The sequence below is a fragment of the Myotis nattereri genome (assembly GCF_964212035.1).
Source record: "Myotis nattereri genome assembly, chromosome: 9".
NCBI classification, from domain to species: domain Eukaryota; kingdom Metazoa; phylum Chordata; class Mammalia; order Chiroptera; family Vespertilionidae; genus Myotis; species Myotis nattereri.
In genome coordinates this window covers 76,963,747-76,982,421 of record NC_138084.1, presented here as the reverse complement: position 1 = coordinate 76,982,421, position 18,675 = coordinate 76,963,747, and positions in this window count along the sequence as shown.

Sequence of the window (18,675 nt, the reverse complement as noted above, 5' to 3'; positions counted from 1 at the left end):
GCCTAAGCCAGCAGGTGGTCATCCCCTGAGGGGTCCCAGACTGTGAGAGGGCACAGGCTGGGCTGAGGAGACCCTCCCCCCCGAGTGCACAAATTTTTGTGCACCGGGCCTCTAGTGGATAATAAAGACCATTATAAACTGATGAACAAAAATAGATACAGAGGCAGAGCAGCATTGAACAGACAGACTGTCAAACTACAGCAGGAAGGTCAGGGAGGGTTGAGGGGGCGAGGTAAGAGATCAACCAAAGAACTTGTATGCATGCATATAAGCTTAACTAATGGACACAAGACACTGGAGGGTAGGGGAGGCTGGGAGAAGGTCGGGGGGGGGGGGGAAGGAGACATATGTACCACTCTTTGTAATATTTTAAGCAATAAAACTAAATTAAAAAAAAAAAAAGAGGTAAGATCACCAGGGATTGATCTGGCCTCAAAGTCCCAGCACTTCCCATCAGTTCTCAAACTGTTGGCTTCTACCTATGAGATGAATCTGGACCAGAGGAAGGCAAGCTGCAGGCAGCATTTCTGGGCGGGCAGCACCACGGGAAAGCACAGAAGCTTGCCTTTTGCGCAGAGGTTTCATTGAGACGATGATGGACACTACGCTCTCGCCAGTTAAGAACTACTCTAAATCAAACCCTCCCATTTCTCCTCACTTCCCCGCACACCCATCTGTTACGGGAAGGCCTTTGCTAATGATGTGTACTACAGGTACATTACGACCTTCATTAGCTAATTTAACAACAGTCTGGTGCTCCTGCCCATTCTAGCGCCTTACTGACTGATTATTCTGCCAAGAGGGGAAAGGCTTTGTGTGAGCAGCTTGTCTTCAAAGTACTTTGTATACAGATGCTTCCTGGTCCTTCCTCAGCTGCCCTGCCCCGCACAACGAGGCTTAGGTCTTCCTTTTCCAGCTTACGATTCTGTCTGCATGTGGCTGGTTTACTGGGTGCCTTTCAATTTGGTATCTCTCCTCTGCTCAACCTACACTTTTCCATGAAAATTGTTGTTTCTCACTCCTTAAATACGGCACTTTTAACTCGCACTGTTTCTTATACTCCCTTAGTCAAAGATTTCACACACACACACACACACACACACACACACACACACACCCCCTATACATCTCCTTAGGAAGCATGAATATTGGGGTTGCGGGAAATTCCATTCGAGTCCTTCAAGCAGATTAGTGTTTAAATAAATAAACAACTAGAATTGTCACCAGGGAGAAAGAAAGACTTCTTAATCTGAGGTTTGGATCTGCCCTTCTCTGACCGTGGTTCAGGACAGGCCTGTCATTAGGAGAGTACCTGGTACGAACTTCTTTCTGCGGTCTCTCCCCTCCCTCCCCCTGCCTCACACACACACACCTGTGAGCCTATGCACTCTTTCTTTTTGTTGTTGTTGTTAATTCTCACCCGAGGATATTTTTCCATTGATTTTTAGAGAAAGTAGAAGAGAGAGGGAAAGACAGAGAGACACATCGATTGGTTACCTCCCACAAGTGCCCCCGACCAGGGCCTGGCCAGGGAGGAGCCTGCAGCTGAGGCACGTGCCCCTGACTGGGATCGAACCCAGGACCCTTTGGTCCGCAGTCCGAAGCTCTATCCACTAAGCCAAACCGGCTAGCGCTCTCCATCGCTTTCAAGTGAGATATGGCACCCCTTAGATCAGTGGTTCTCAACCTTCTGGCCCTTTAAATACAGTTCCTCATGTTGTGATCCAACCATAAAATTATTTTCGTTGCTACTTCATCACTGTAATGTTGCTACTGTTATGAATCGTAATGTAAATATCTGATACGCAGGATGGTCTTAGGCGACCCCTGTGAGAGGGTCGTTTGACCGCCAAAGGGGTCGGGACCCACAGGTTGAGAACCGCTGCCTTAGATGGAGCAGTGTCTTTTGGAGGAAGCAGGGGAAGAGGGTTTATTATGCAAATATAATAAGGAAGTGTTTATTATGCAAACAGCAACTGAGTTATGTGTCCTTTAAGACTACTAAATAGTTTTTAATTACTGCTATATCAGTAAATCCTATAAATATGCAAATGCAATTAGTTCATAAAATAGGTCTTTAAATATCTCTATCCCTCTCCAACAAAGTTCTTTGAAGTTAATCGCCAGCTCTCTTTGTCTGCTCCCTTGGCAGCCCTGCTCAAAGTGACAGAGATTTTGACAGATGTACGTACTTGGAGGGAACCAGATTTTCTGAGCACATCTGGTCAGGCCAGAGGAGAAAGGCAGACACGGACGCTCTCGCCAAACTCAGATAGCTAATGAGGAGAGCCCATGTGAAATTCCTTTTCCTCCATAGCATTGTCTTCTGAAATAAATACTGAGGTAACCACAGGCAGCACTTCAAGCCCAAAGCCACGCTCAATATTTGATTTTCTTCTGGCTCAGAATTTCATTAATAATAATAATGCACATTTTTTGTCCCTAAAAAAGTAAAAATAAATGCACAAATAGAGCCCCCGTGACTCTGGCCCTCGGGGTCTACATGACACACGTTCTGGGGGAGGTCCCAGGACACAGGAGCTGGGGTCCCAGGCTTTAAAGTCAGACACACTTGGTGTTCCCTCCCAGCTCACTGGTAGATGCTCATGGCTTTGGTCAAATTGCTTACTGTGTCTAAGCTTTGGTTTTCACACCTGTAAAAAGAGTACCACGGGCTCTGGCTCGTTCTCTGTGGCTGCATAATGAGTTGCCACACTCCTAGCAGCTGAACTCCAGCATCAGCTCCCCGTTCTGAGGGCCCGAGCCCAGGCACAGCACGGGTGGGACTCTGTGCGATCTCCGGAGGCAGAAGCCACGTGGTGAGCTGGCGCCAGCGGCGCCCACCCTTCCTGAGTGTGCTCAGGGACAACAGGGGGGCAGCTTGGAGTCAGCCATGATGGGAGTACGTGGCACACGGAAATCGGAAAGCAGTACGCCTCGGGCCGCTCCAGCCCCTGCTCACTAACCGTCTGCAGCGCCCCTTGGTCACTCCTGGAAAGCACCAGGTCTGGGGGCACCCCCATTATGGCACGCATTCGAGTGCATTGTGACTGTGTTTACTTTCCCAGCTCTGCCATGTGAATTCCTTGAAGGCAGAGCACTGTATCTTACTCATCTTCGTATCTGCAGCCCGGAGCTCGGTACCTGGTGAGTGCCCACTGAATGTTTGAGAAGCATAGAAGGAAGGGAGGGATGGAATCATTAAACGGGCAGAAAGGAACTTTGGTTTATGCACGAAAGATGACCGCTGAGTGAAGGGTCTAGCTTTCCCACGGCCACATCCAACACGCCTTCCTTTCACCACCGCTCTCCCAAAGGCTGGGTGAGCGTGACAGCCTGGGTTCAGAGCCAGACCGCTCTTGTGTGGGTTGCTGCACAGGTGGCCAGCGAGCAGTGCAAAGGACAAACATGGGGCACAGGTACCAGCAGTTCCTGCCTCTCTGGTTCTCTCCGAGGGTGCCGATCTCATAGCTGCCTGGAGTGAGATGTCCCCGCTAAAGCCTGAGGAACAGGGACCGTGGGCTGGCTGCTTCTGTTTATGCCTCCCACGGTATCCGTTCAGCAAAGTGCTTAGGCTGCAACCGGAGGCAGCCGGCCTTACCCAGTGAACTGTGCTGCTCAGGCCCCTGCACCGATCGCAGGCCTGCAGGCCTTGCTGTGCCAGCGCTGGGGCTTGTCCATCTCAGTGGGCACTGCAGGGCCCGGGGCTTTCCCACTGGCCCATTGAGGAGTTGTCCCTGGAGAGGCCTGGATACTGTCAACCACAGCAGCCAATAAGATATTCTGGTCCAGGTCTGCAGTTCTGGATATTTCCATCTCAGCTGTGGACTTAAGATGGGGCGTGGTCTTTGGTCCTTTCGAGCTTGTTGCATTTATTTATTCATTCACCCGCTCACTGTGTGGGGCATTGTGGTAGACACTGGGGATATGTAAAGATAAGAAAGCTTAAGGAGCTGGGGGCGGAGGTGACGGATAGGAAATGCTTAGAACACAGTGAGGCAAATGCCAGTGGGTGAGTGACCCGGGGAAGATGAGGGTAAAAGAAAATGAGCCCAGGCTTGGGGTGGGTGAGGGGAAGCTTCTGCGCTTGGTAAAGAGAGACCCGAGGTGAGGAGAGGGAGAGGGGAGCTCTGGCAGCAGGAATAGCGTGAAAAGGCAGGATGGTGAGAAGAGAGCACCTCCAGGAGGCTGGCAAGCCTCACTTTGGAAAATTGGGGGGTCAGGGGAGCAGGTAACTCCAGATGAACATGAGTTGAGTGGCTTAACAAGTTCATGTTACCAAGTGTTGAGGGAAATAAATAGAAAAGTGAAATACTGTCTGTGTCTGTATAAGTGCTGTGATTATAAAGCTGTCCCCCAATGGCCTGCAGCAATTACTCCCAAATGCACAGCAGCTGTATTTGTCCCCTTCCTGCCATTGCTGAGATTCACACTGTCATTGCTCCAGGAGGAAGGCTTGGCACTAATAACAGGTTGGCTGACTATGGCTGAAGGGTGACAGACCTCTAGTTAGAGCCCTTAATGACTGCAAGCAGAGTGGGGAAGTGGAAAGCTCGGTGGAAACAAAGTGAATGTAGTCAGAGCGCCGCCTTGTGGCAGCTGTCATGTCTGCAGCCCAAGAAAACAATGTATTTTATATTTTACTAGTGGCCTGGTGCACGGATTTGTGCACACTGAAAGGGAAATAATTAGAAGAAATATTAATATGCTATTTGCTATTTTAATAGTACTATTTGTCCTTTCTCTCTCAATGCCTGGGAGCCGGGAGGCAGCCCCGCCCCCCACTGCTGCTGATCACTGTCTGTGGGGTAATCGGGCCTCCGCTTGCACCCACCTTGGCCTGGTGCCGCCCGCTCACCTGCTCCGCCATCCCACTGCAGGCCCACTCTCATCAGGGCCAGCAGCGCCTGCACTGCCGTCTGCTACCGGCACTGTGTCACCAATGCCCACCATGTTCTGCACCACCCCCTGGTGGTCAGTGCACATCATAGCAAGCAGTAGAACTCCTGGTCTCCCGGTCAAACTCCCAGTCAAACCACCGCCTGAGGGGACAATTTGCATATTAGGCTTTTATTATAGGATTATATCTGTGATTTTCAACTGGTGTCCCACATGCAATACCTGACTATTTAGTCAGCAACACTGACCTCTCTTTCCTTAGATTTTTAGATAAAATAAATGACAACAGCCAAAACAGCAATAGCTGTCCAGTGTGAAGAAATCAATGTTATACCTATTAGCGGCCCAGTGCACAAAATACATGCATGGGTGCAGTGTCTAGGCCTGGCTGGTGATTGAAGCACGAGCATCTGGCATGGAAGGGCAGGTCCCAGCAGACCGCTGGGCCCTGGGCAGCACCTGGGCCCATGGACACCTGTGTACCCCCCTCCGCCTGAGTCATGGTGCCCGAGTCCCCACACAGAGATGCAGTGAGCGTGACCAGACGCTGCAAGCCAGGGCACAGCGTGGGCCTCTGGGCCTCCCAGCAGCGCTACACGGAAGCCAGGCAGGCAGCGTGCTTGTGGCCTCACAGACCGGCTTCTGTGCAAACCCACTAGGAGCCTGACCAGCCCCTGCAGTCCTGGCAGCTGCAGCCTGGCTCACCCAGAAGAGGCCGCACGGGTGCGGGGTGGGCTCCTCACGGGCACCCGGCATTTGAGCTTGGGGGCTTCCCTGGCCATGCAAGCCCTGGGGGGAGGGTAGCAGGGGGAGTGAGAGCAAACTCGGTGGACACCCCACATTCTCACTGCACCTTCGTCCCCTTCACCCCCACTCCCAGGTAGCCGGTGAGAGGTCACAGCATATTCCACATCACCCCCGGTGGTCAGCGCACATCATCGCAAACATCAAACGACTGCCCAAAGGGACAATTTGAATATTAGGCTTTTATTATATAGGATTTTTTTTGTCATATCCGAAAAATATATATATCTTTGGTGTGCTGCAGAATTTATATGTGCCAGAGGGGGTGGGGGGGTGAAAGAGGTTGGACATCGTTGTATTATCTGTGCGCTTTTAGGTGACTTGAAAGTCATGTCATGCTCTATTCATGCCACCACTCTTTCTCTTTGCTCTAAGTATCCTGCCTCAGGTTCCCCAACACCAACTCACACCAACTATGCAATTTATTTCTACTCAGCTCACAACTGTCAATGGACTCCTCCCTGCTTACTTTCTTACTCTCGTGCCTCCAAACGTTTTAGACCTATGAGCTCTCAAGTTTCCCAGTAAGACAGCGACTTCTCAAGGAGTAACTTCTCTACTCTCTTCCTAACAGTAGAATAAATAAAGCTTTGGTTGTCTGCCTCTGAAAAGTTATAAACAATGTTATTAAAAGTCATATAGAGCCTGGCTGGTGTCACTCAGTGGTTCCATCCATGAACCAAGAAGTCACGGTTCTATTCCCTGTTGGGGCACATCCCCGGGTTGTGGGCTTGGTCCCCAGTAGGGGGCGTGCAGGAGGCAGCCAATCAATGATTCTCTCATTATTGATGTTTCTCTCTCTCTCTCCCTCTCCCTTCCTCTCTGAAATCAATATTTTTTAAAAAGTCATATCGATTTTTTTTGTTAATCCTCACCTGAGGACATTTTCCCATTGATTTTTAGAGAGAGTGGAAGGGAGGGGGAGAGACAGAGAGAAGCACATCGATTGGTTCTCTCACATGTGCCCTGACTGGGGCAGGGGATTGAGCCTGCAACTGAGGTCTGTACCCTTGACCAGAATCGAACCCACGACCTTTCATTCCGATGGCCATGGAACCAAACTGGATAGGGCTAGAATTTCAATATTGATAGAAAGGGTAAAATTCCAGAAAGTTGACTTAGACTGGGTTTTTCTGAAGCATAACTGATAAGGATTTGTGTACGCGTGTTTGTTACGGAAGGACTCACAAAAGAAACAGCTAAGGAAAAAAGGTGGGGTTAGCCTGGCCCTGCAGGGCAACTTGACGGTGAAAACGACACTAAGAGTTTGTTCCTTAGTAAGGGAGCCTGGCTGGCACTCACTCACACCTGCCAGGGGGCGGGGTGGCAGGTGGTGAACTCCCAGGCGCTTTCTGCTCTTTTCCTGGGCAAGCAAAATACTGAGTAGCCAGGCAAAGAATTCTAGGTGTGGGCCTTTGGGAGCAATAGCACCCAGAAGCCGCGAGAGGGAGCACAGGGACCGTGACAGGGACATAGGAAGGTCTGGGAAAACCAGTAGGGACAGCGGAGATTTCGGAGAGACGCTGCTCATCTCCCCAAAGACAGTTCCTTTCTAAGGAACCTGGTGATCCACTTTCTCAGAGCCTAATCATACAGAAAAAAACATATTAGCTATTGTCAAACTCATACTCTTCCTCCTGAAGGAAGCTCTCTCTCCTCAAGATACTCAGTGATGTTTTTACCATAAACTGCAGAGGCACGTGGTTCCTAACTTGATCACGTTTTTAAAGAATCAGATAGGGGCCCTGGCCGGGTGACTTGGCTGGTTGGAGCGTCGTCGTCCGAGCACCAAAAGGCTTGGGTTCAATTCCTGGCCGGGGCTCCTATAGGAGGCGACCGATCGATGTTTCTCTCTCCCTTCCTCTCTTTAAACATATCCTCAGGTGAGGATTAATTTTAAAAAGAATAAGATATGAAAACATAAAATCTGAAGTCTTAAGTTATACTGATGTGAATTCTAAACAAGTAGTTTGCAGCCCTGACAGAACATTAGGATCAGCTGGAGTGTTTAAAAACTTTTAAAAAATTACCTGGGCTCCACCTCCAGCGATGCTGATGTGACAGAACAAGGTGGGGACCAGGCGCCGGCGGGTTTCTGAAACTGCACAGGTGACGCTGATGTGCAGCCGGATCTAAAAAACACACGTTTAAACCAACGCAAATAGACGCTCTTGCAGATGCACGGGATACATTTCCCTTCATTCAGTTATTACTGAGTTCCACGTTGATGCTTATAAAAGGAAACTGTTGGGATATCTGCCCTGCCTACACGCCCTTCTCGGAGAATTGCCTTTTTCCTCCATTTCCAGAAGCCATATGTGTCCCGTTAGCTCACCCTCTCTGACCAAAGCCAGGAGGACAAGGGCTGGACATCTGGACAAGTGGACCTCTAGACTCCCTCCTAGAACTGGAAGCCAGTGGGCAGTGGTGCTGGGGCTGGGGAAGTATTGTGGACCCAAGGCTGGAGCGATGGCAATTTCCACCACTTCCACAGAGCAGCACAGAATGCTGGGCAGAGAGGTGAGGATGAGAAACCACCCGGGCCGGCCGTCGGAGAGGAGTCATTTTGAATCCTGGTGATTCTTTGAGAACCATCCCAGCTTTGCAGCCCAGCTGACTCCCACGAGATTGCTATGTGGCCTCTAAAGAAGTCACCCTCCCTCCATGTATGAGAGCTGCTTTGTGCTGGTTTCTGTTACTTGCAACTAAAAAGCCTTTGTTAAAACAATGATACTTTGGCCAGGTCCTAAGTTTGTGCCAAAAATATCTTTGTTAGGTAAAATGTGTAGGGGCATGTAAGCGATAGTGGGTATACGCTCTGCGCCTGTGTAGACATTCCTGGCCACCATGTCTGCCCGCCTCCCCAGAGGTCACGTCATCAACCAGCCATCACCCCGCACGTACAGTGGTGTGGTGGAGGTCCCATCAGTAGTTGTTGAACTCAAATATTAGGCTTGTCAAAGAATACGTATGTATTAGTGTGCGAGGGCTGCCATAGCCAAGCACGGCAGATGGGGTGGTTTAAACAACAGAAAGTTATTTTTTCATGAAGGTGTCAGCAGGGTTGGTTTCTCCCGAGGCCTCACTCCTGGGCCTGCACTTGGCCATCTTCTTGCCGTGTCTTCATGTGGTCGCCCCTTGGTCTAATCTCTCCTGGTAAGGACCCCACTCATATTGGACTAAGGGCCACCCTAACACCCCATTTTAACTTAATCACCTCTTGAAAGGCTCTGCCTGCAGGTACAGTCACATTCTGAGGTACTGGGGGTTAGGGCTTCATGAGAATTTGCAGGGGACACAATTCAGCCCATAACAATGTATGTTCACTCATTTATTTACTCCAGACACTTTTGTGGATCGCAATGAAACAGGCCTAGTGTGATCCTCCAAACCAAAGCCTTTAATCAATGCTAAATGTGCCAGCTCCTTCATAGTGTCAGTTTGTAACTTTCAAAGCATCTTATAGATTGAATTTCTCCAAATTACGTGATTAACTCTTGGAGGAAATCTAAGGCTACAAACTTCGGAAAAATGGGTAAGTTCCCAGCACACAGTTTTATTAACAAAATTAGCATGGATACAGGTTTTTAAAAAAAAATTGCCTTAGTGGAAAAGCTTAGAGTTCCTCACTATTATGTATAATGTTAACTGTAGGCTTTGTAGATATGTTTTTATCAAGTTGAAGGAGTTCCCCTCTATTCCTAGTATATTGACAGTTTTTATGATGAACAAATGTTAAATTTTGTCAAATGCCTTTTCTGCATCTATTGATATGATCATGTGACTTTTGGAAACAGTTTTTTAAAGGCTTTTATTGTAGTTTTCACCCTCGGTTTGACCAACTCATTTTTTAATTATTTTACTTCTTTTTCTTTCCTTCCTTTTTGTGCTTTGTTGTGTTACTGTTCAAAGGAGGTAATAATTTAAAGTGCACAGGTCTTCAATGTGCAGTGTTATGAGTTTTGAAAAATGTATACATTCTTCTAATCAACATCCCTATCAAGATATGGTACATTTCCAAAAAGTTCCTTTATGTTCTTTGCCTATTTTACAATTTTCTATAATTAGAATCATATACAGTATGTACCCTTTGTGTCAGGGTTCTTCCTCTCAATGTTCTTGAAATTCCCATATGTTGTTATGTATATCAATAATTCTTTGATTTTCATTGCTGAATGATATTTTATCATGTGGATATTATACAATTTGTTTATCTAATTACCTATAGACAGATATTTGGGTCATTAAAACCTGGGACTGTTATAAAGAAAGATACTATGGACATTTTGGAGCAGGTCTTTTCGTGGATCCACACTTTCATTTCTCCTGGGTAAAAACCCAGGAATGGATTGCTGGATACAAGATGTGAATGTTTAACTTTTAAGAAACTAAAAGAGCCCTAGCTGGTTTGGCTCACTGGATAGAGCGTCAGCCTGGGGACTCAGGGGTCCCAGGTTCGATTCCGGTCAAGGGCATGTACCTTGGTTGCAGGCACATCTCCAGTAGGGGGTGTGCAGGAGGCAGCTGATTGATGTTTCTAACTCTCTATCCCTCTCCCTTCCTCTCTGTAAAAAATCAATAAAATATATATTTAAAAAAAAAAAAGCAACTAAAAGTTTTCCGAAGTAGTTTTACCATTTTATAATCCTACTAGTAATGTATGTGAGTTTGGATTGCTCCACATCCTTCCTAACACTTTATAAAGTCTTTTAGCCTGGGCAGGTGGCTCAGTTGTTGGAGCATTGTCCCATATACCAAAGGGTGATGGCTTCGATCCCTGATCAGGGGCATGTGTGGGAGGCAACCAATCGATGTTTCTCTCTCTCTCTCTCTCTCTCTCTCTCTCTCTCTCAAATCAATTTTTAAAACTTTTTAAAAAGTCTTTTAAATTTTAGTCACTCTAATTGGTGTGTAGTAATAGTACATTATAGTTTTAATTTGTAATTCCCTGATGACTAATGCTATATTGACCATTTATATATGTATCTTACTTTGTAAAGCATCTGTTAAAGTTGTTTGCCCATTTTTATTTTTAAATTTATTTTTAAATCTTTATTGTTGAAAGTATTACATAGGCCCCCCATTTTCCCCCATTGACCCCCTCCAGCCCGCCCCTGCTCCCCACCCCAGGCCTTCACCACCCTATTGCCTTCACCATGGGTTATGCATATATGCATACAACGTCTTTGGTTGATTACTTAACACCCACCCACCCTCCCCATCTTTCCCTCCGAGATGCTTTTGCCCATTTTTAAACCAAACTGTATTTTTCTTAATGATTTGTAGGAGTTCTTTATACATCTGGTTATGAATAATTTTCTCAGAATATGTATTATATTTTCTCCCAGTCTATGGTTTACCTTTTGATTTTATTAACAGTCTTTTGTGGAGCATACATTTTTTATTTTGATTAATCCAGTTTATCAATTTCTTCTTTTATTATGTTTAGTGTACTTTATGTCAAGTCAAGTTAATCTGCTATATCCAGGTAGAGAAGGTAATCTCATGTTGTCTTCTCTCTAGAAGCATTAAAATTTTAGTTTAAAATTTATATATATGGCCATCTTGAATGAGTTGTTATATATGATGTATGATTGAAGTTGTTTCATTTTTTCCCATACAAGTATCTTATCACCATTTATTGAAAAGACTTTACTTTCCCCACTGAATTGAATCAGCATCTTTTCTGAAAATCACTTGACTCTGAATTTATTTCTGGACTCTCTATTCTGCTGCATTGATATGTTTGTCTATCATAAGGTTTCTCAACTTCAGCACTATTGACATTTTGGGCCAAATAATTCTTTGTTGTGGGAGCTTTCCTGAGCATTATAGGATATTTAGCAGCATCCCTGACCTCTGCTCATTAGTACTTATTCCCTCAATGTGACAACCAAAAATGTCTCCACACATTACCAAATGTCTCCTGCAGGAAAAATTTCCTTGGAGGAGAGAACCACCGGCATATCCTTTGCCAACACCAAACTTGAAACGAGTCGAAAAGGCAAAAGATATATCTTAGCGTTTCTAGTATGGATAAACACTGAGAACGAATTCCTAGCCATGAAAATAAAGAAACATTTTTTGTTTTATACCCTTGTTTTAAGTAACCTCCCTCAAGCAATCTCTAGAATCTGCTCTGAATGGCTTGGCTTATCTGATAATGTCCACAAAGTGATGGAAAAGAGGCTCTTTATCTTATCCAGTTTGAGCAATGCATACTTAGTTTTTGTAAAAATCAAAGCTTATTCAAGTATCACTGCAAAATGTTCAAAATATTTTCATGTTCTTCAGATAATCTTATAACCAGATCGGACACCAAAAGACCTACACAGCATGATCAAGTGATTGCATTGGTTTTGCCTTCATCCCATTCTTTTTCTCTTGCCAATGGAATAATGAGATTTAGCATAAAACAACAGTTGTTCAGGTCACTGCTCATCTTTTTGTAAAGCTGAGGAAACGTAAGTTGAGAATCCACTACTTTCAAATAACATGACTAGCAATGTTAAGCTGAAATACTTTCCTGAAGCTTTTTCTCCTAGGCACTGGAGCTCCTTGATTGGAGTAAGTGAACTCTCCAATCTGCTGGCCCCAGGAATTCCACTCAAATTCGTGAAGCATTCCATATTAAAAAAAAATAAATACATAAAGGAATTCCATTCTTGACATGCATTCCTTAAAGCACCAACACCCACTCTACAGGGTTACAGCTCTTCACAAAAATGGCTGGAGTCCAGACACTCGATTCAGCACCCGTTTCTTTGGTTGTAAGTTTCATGTTATGGGTTACGCTGGAGAAGTATTAGAGACAGTAAGTACTACAAAAAAATAATTGTTTCAGGACTTCAGAGTCTGTACCTTTGCCATTCCAGACCTGAAATTCTAAACTCTCTTCTCCAGTGGGGACTGAAAGCCCCATTCATCTCTGGCTTTAGTTTCTACTTCTCTGGCGGAGACCATCCACTATCTTCCCTCCTTTTAACTCCACTTGGTCTCCAGCTCTTTGACGATTGCCCTGAGGACACTTTGGCCCCAAATGATGATTGAAGTTGGCTTACAAAATTGGAAAAGTTGCAATCCTTAAGGGCACAGGACTCCAGGTAGTGATCCACACACTTTCATTGGGGTTCCTCCTATTGCCTCTGGCTATGTTTTTTTAGAAACAGATTAGCCCAGTTTTGTTAATGATACGTGCTTATCAGATTTGGCCAGGGATCTGCATTTTAGCTGTATTTGAAAGACTGGGAAATTCTATGCTAGGAGTCTCCAGGACCATTGCTTAAATTCAAGATGAGCTGCTCTGTAAGTAGGGTGACCCTGTAATTTATCGTCCCTACCTGGAAGTTTGAGAAAGGAGGAGCTACTGACAATCATGCTGGGAAAACAGGGATAAACAAGAATAGTCCCAGGCAAGGTGGGCCTTGTGATCACCCCAACCACACCGGCTTTCCCTGCCTCTCACCTCAGCCCAGGTGGCACTCAGAACAGTCTTTACAGGCTGCTGCTTCTTTAATTACTCATCTTTCCCAGTGGGAGTTTTCCTAAACCAAAATCTTCTTATCTTTTACCCCACACCATAGAAAAAGCTAGACTGCTTGGTTAGAAACCTGGCTCTACCTTTATTAGTAGAAAGACCAAGGGCAAATTACTTAACCTGCCTGTGGTCGTTTACTCATTTGTAAAGCACATCCTATCTAATAAAAGGGTAATATGCAAGTTGACCCTAACAGTGGAATGACTAGAACGACCACTTGACCAGTCACTATGAGGGGCACTGACCACCTCTCAGTCCCTTTCCCTGGCCGGCAGGCTCTGATCACCTAATGGCAAATGGAGAACAGGGGTGAGTGGCAGGGGACACGGGCAGAGCTAGGCCAAGGCCCCTGCGCCACCAGTCGCCCCCCACACAGAGGGCAACCCGTGGTGGGGGCGGGGCCGGTGAGCATGTGAGAACGGCCAACCTCTCGGTCCCTTACCCTGGCTGTCAGGCTCCAATTGCCCGATGGTGAATGGGGAACCAGGGTGGGTGGCGGGAGGAGGGTGGGGCTGGCAAGCAGGTGAAATGGCCGGCCTCTTGGTTCCTTCCCCTGGCCAGCAGGCTCCGATCACCTGATGGTGAATGGGGAACAAGGGGTGGGTAGCAGCAGCGGGTGGGGCTGTCTGCAGGCAGCCAGGGAAGATGGCCCTGAATGCAGGCCAGGTCTAGGGACCGTACCCGCACATGAATATTGTGCACTGGGCCTCTAGTATTTATAATAACAGCATTTACTTTTGTTGACCATAAGACTGAATTGATTAGGTACTGCATTACCAAAAAGAAGTTATTCAGGAACTAGAAAAGATTGCAATCCAGTGCAGTGCCTACAGCCCTGGAGAACTTTGTGGAGCTTCATACCCAGATAAAGGAGGTACTTTATCCAGGGGAAGAGGAAGTTGTAGGGAAGCACAGGACTTGGTTGGAAAGTCTGTAAGGAGGAATCTCTGAAAGATCAGGGGACCTTGCCGAAGGTGGCAGCCCCTGCCTTGACTTTTCCAAACAAGTCTGAGCCCCCAGGTATTTCATGGGAATCTTTATATTTAGACTTCAAAACATTCTTGCTTAAAGAATACTACAGATGTATGTGTCTTCTCAAGAATGCTTACCCTGCTGATAGTATCTTTTAGTTCAAGCTGTTGTTACAATAAAAGCCTAAGGAGGCAGGCGAATGGGACTGTTTTGGTTCCTATAGCCAAGCAGCCCCTTAGCCCTCTCTTTCACAGAAACGTGTCAGAGTAATCCATTCATCTGTTGCTAAGGGGCTGCCACACTATAGAGTTCTGTTGTGAACATAGAGTCAAGGAAGACTTAAGGCTTTTCTAGGACATAGGGTGCAAGAGCTTCATCTACAGTCCCTCCAATTGATTATGTCCAAATGAAGATTTTATCATTTCATTGGTTATTATGAGGATAGAATGAGTTCACACATGGAAAGGACTTAGAACACTACCTAGCTGCCAAGTGCTGGGTAAAGTTAGCTCTTACTTTCTCTAAAAATGTTCTTTTTTTTTCTAGATTCAAGTATCAGAATCTATAAAACTTCAATAAAAACATTTGCATTTCTAAAGGCAGGTTTTGTGGGGTTTTTTTGCCTCATCTATGCTTTCACATTTTGCCTCAGCTATTCTTTCAAATTTTGAGAAGGAGGGTATTTTTACTTCAGTGGTGTCCTGGATGAAAAAATTCAGTCACCTGGTGTCCCAATTTATGTCCCAACACTTGAAGCATCACACAAGTTTCTATTTGCTTTTTCTGGGTAGCTTTCTGTTTTTCATTCTAAGTCATGTTTTTGGTTTCTGCAGTCAGCTTCTAAATAATTCTTCCCCTAAATTTTGGGAGCTAAAAGAGAAAATATTTTGCAAAATAGACTTCAAAAACTCCTTGGATTATCATCAAAAATCTGGATTTTTTTGCACACTTTTGCATAAAATGGAATGGTAACATTATTCATTTATTTTCTTAAAAACAGTTAAACCATAATTTTTACTGAATAGGAGAGAATGTAAAATGTTTTCCTCATGCCCCAGCCAGCATAAAAGAATTATAGTCTGTAAACTGAAGAAACTTTATATTTCTCAGTATTTTTGGTGGACACAAAAATATTATTAGAGAATGAGGATGGTATGTTTTTAATCTTTATTATTAGAATAGTGTTCTTTTGATCTCTTGTTTTATTAAGTAATTATAAAATCTATGTAAAATGATATAATGAACCCTCATGTATCTACCTACCACCTGACTTATGAAAATAGAATATTACCGATATCTGTGAAATCCCCTATATGCTTTTCCCCTATTTCTTCCCTTCTTTTCCCTTCCCTCAGAATTTTGTGTTTACAATGTACTTGCTTTTATTTGTACTTTATCTCCCTAGACAATTATTATTTAACTAGAGACCCAGTGTACGGATTTGTGCACCAATGGGGTCCCTCAGCCTGGCCTGTGGCGACTGGGCCAAAAACGGCTCTCCGACATCCCCTGAGGGATTCCAGACTATGAGAGGGTGGTTCTCGGGTGACACACCCCGGAATTGGGCTCCCTCCTCTCTGGTTCTGGGTGCATCACCCGAGAACCGCAGCTGCCAAGTCACCGCAGCTCGGCAGCTCCTACATTGAGCCATCTGCTCCCTGGTGGTCAGTGCGCATCATAGCTACTGGTCAGATGGTTGAACGGTCAGCCGGTCACTTAGGTTTTTATATAGAGAGATATTGCTTTTGTAATTTGCATAAATAGAATCATGTTGTATGTATCTTCTGTGATTTGCTTTTCACCCCACAATACCGTGTTCCTGAGAATCAACCAGGATATTAATAGCACAGCTGTAGTTCTCTCATTTTTCTGCTATATGTTTCATTAAATGACTATACAAAAATTGATCAATTTTACTGTTGATAGATTTAGGTTGTTTCCTGTTTTGTCTGCTGTTAAAAGTGTTATATTTGTATACATACATCCTGGTAAAAATTTTTTGCTAGAATAATATTTGAGGGAGGAATTGTTGGCCGTGAGGATGCACAACTACAAATTTTAGTAGTTGATATTAATTGCTTTCCAAAGTAGTTGTGCTAATTTATACTACCAGTGTAAGGTCCTCCCATCACTCCACATTCCCAGCAACATGTTATTGTGGTATTTAAAAAATGTTGCCAATTGTATGCATAAAATGGTATCTTTATGGCTTTAATTCATGTGTTCCTAATGACTAGTAAGTTTAGCATCTTTTCATACACTTGGGATTCTTTTCTGTGAAGTGCCTGCTTAAGCCTTTTGTCCTTTCTATTGCATTGTCTTTTTCTTCTAATTTGTAAGAGTTTTTTTTATCTAGTTTGGACCAGTGGTTCTGAGGAGATGTTGCCCTTTAGGAGATACAAATGTTGAAAATATTTGGCAATGTCTGGAAACATTTTTTTTTAATTGATTTTTTTTTTTTTACAGAAAGGAAGGGAGAGGGATAGAGAGTTAGAAACATCGATGAGAGAGAAACATTGTTCAGCTGCCTCCTGCACGCCTCCTACTGGGGATGTGCCCACAACAAAGGTATATGCCCCTGACCAGAATCGAACCCGGGACCCTTCAGTCCGCAGGCCGACGCTCCATCCACTGAGCCAAACCAGTCAGGGCTGGAAACATTTTTAATGGATATGGGAGAGCTACTGGCAACTAGAAGGTAAAGGCCAGCGATGATGCTAAAGCAACCTACAATGCACAGGACAGCCACCACAACGGAAAATTATCTGGTCCAATATGTTAATAGTGCCAAAGTTGGGAAACCTTGTTCTAGATCAGCGGTTCTCAAGCTGTGGGTCGTGACCCCTTTGGCGGTCAAACGACCCTTTCACAGGGGTCGCCTAAGACCATACTGCATATCAGATACTTACATTACAATTCATAACAGTAGCAGCATTACAGTTATGAAGTAGCAACGAAAATAATTTGATGGTTGGGTCACAACATGAGGAACTGTATTTAAAGGACCAGAAGGTTGAGAACCACTGTAATCTAGATACTAATGTTATCAGGTATATGTGTTAAAAACATTTTCTCCCAGTTTCTGAATGTTTTCATTTTTCTCATGGTATCTTTTAATGGAGAGAAATTCCTTGTTTTAACATAATCGAAGTTATCGATCTATTCTTTTATGAGTTGGGCTTTTTGTACCTGATTTAAGAAGGATCTCTTATCCCCAAAGCATAGGATTCTCTAAAGGTGTTTCACAAGTTTTTAACTTTGTTTTTGTTAAATTGATTTCTGTTTATGATGTAAGGTAAGAGTCCAAAATTAAATTTTATATGGATAACTATCAGTCTGAGCACCATTTATTAAAAGCCCATCCTATTTTCTCTGGTCTTTGATGCTGGTCTATTAAAAATCAAGATTGCAGCCTGGCTGGCTTGGCTCATGCCCAGGTTGTGGGCTCAATCCCCAGTAGTGGGTGTGCAGGAGGAAGCCAGTCGATGATTCTCTCTCATCATTGATATTTCTATCTCTCTCTCCATTCCCTTCCTTTCTGAAATCAATAGAAACATATTTAAAAAAAATAAAGATTGCAGAAATAGCTTTACTTCTCGCTCTCTATTTTATTATACCTTTTAAAAAATACTTTTTTATTTTTCAATTATAGTTGATGTACAATGTTATATTAGTTTCAGGTGTCTAACTCAGTAAGTGGCCATTTATATAACCTATAAAGTGATCACCCCAATAAATCCAGCATCCATCCGACATCATACAAATTTCAGGAAGGTTGGAACTGATTTTTCAACTAGCAAAAACAACACCTATAATTTAACCTCAACACTTACACATCATCTAAATCTTTAATCTGTCCTCCTTCTTTCCTCTGTAGTAAGAAAGGCCCTTTTTGTAACTGCCGAGAAGCTGGCCCTTAAGGATATTTCTGTCTAGATCATCCCTGGAAAAGATCCTATGGCTCAAAGAACAGCTACTCCTGTCAATCAGCCTCAGCCATCAGTTTTCAACTCCAGTTGGTCTGAAGCCAGTGGCAAAAACTATTTATAGAGTGAAGCCCAAATGAAATGCAAGTATACATTTTTTCTTTCCCTTTTTCTTTTTTCTTTTCCTAACTCCTTCCCTCCCTTCTCACTTACCCCACAAAGTTTGATAGAAGCATTCAATAACATTGAAATAGGATCATTTTATTATAATACAAACTATATTTGGAGTTTGGGATAAATCAGAAGCAGAACTATAAATACACTAACTCGGAAAATTACTGAGCCTTGGGACAAAAAGTTTTCTGAGAAAGGAAAAAATAATTCAATTTCTTCTTTGGGAAAATACTCTGAAAACTATGCTCCCTTTTTAATAGGTCACCTATTTATTGCTCCATATTAATATTATTTTTCCTGAATACTCTTGAAATGATTATCGACTAATAACATAATTATTGTGAAGCCTGCATGTATGGGTTT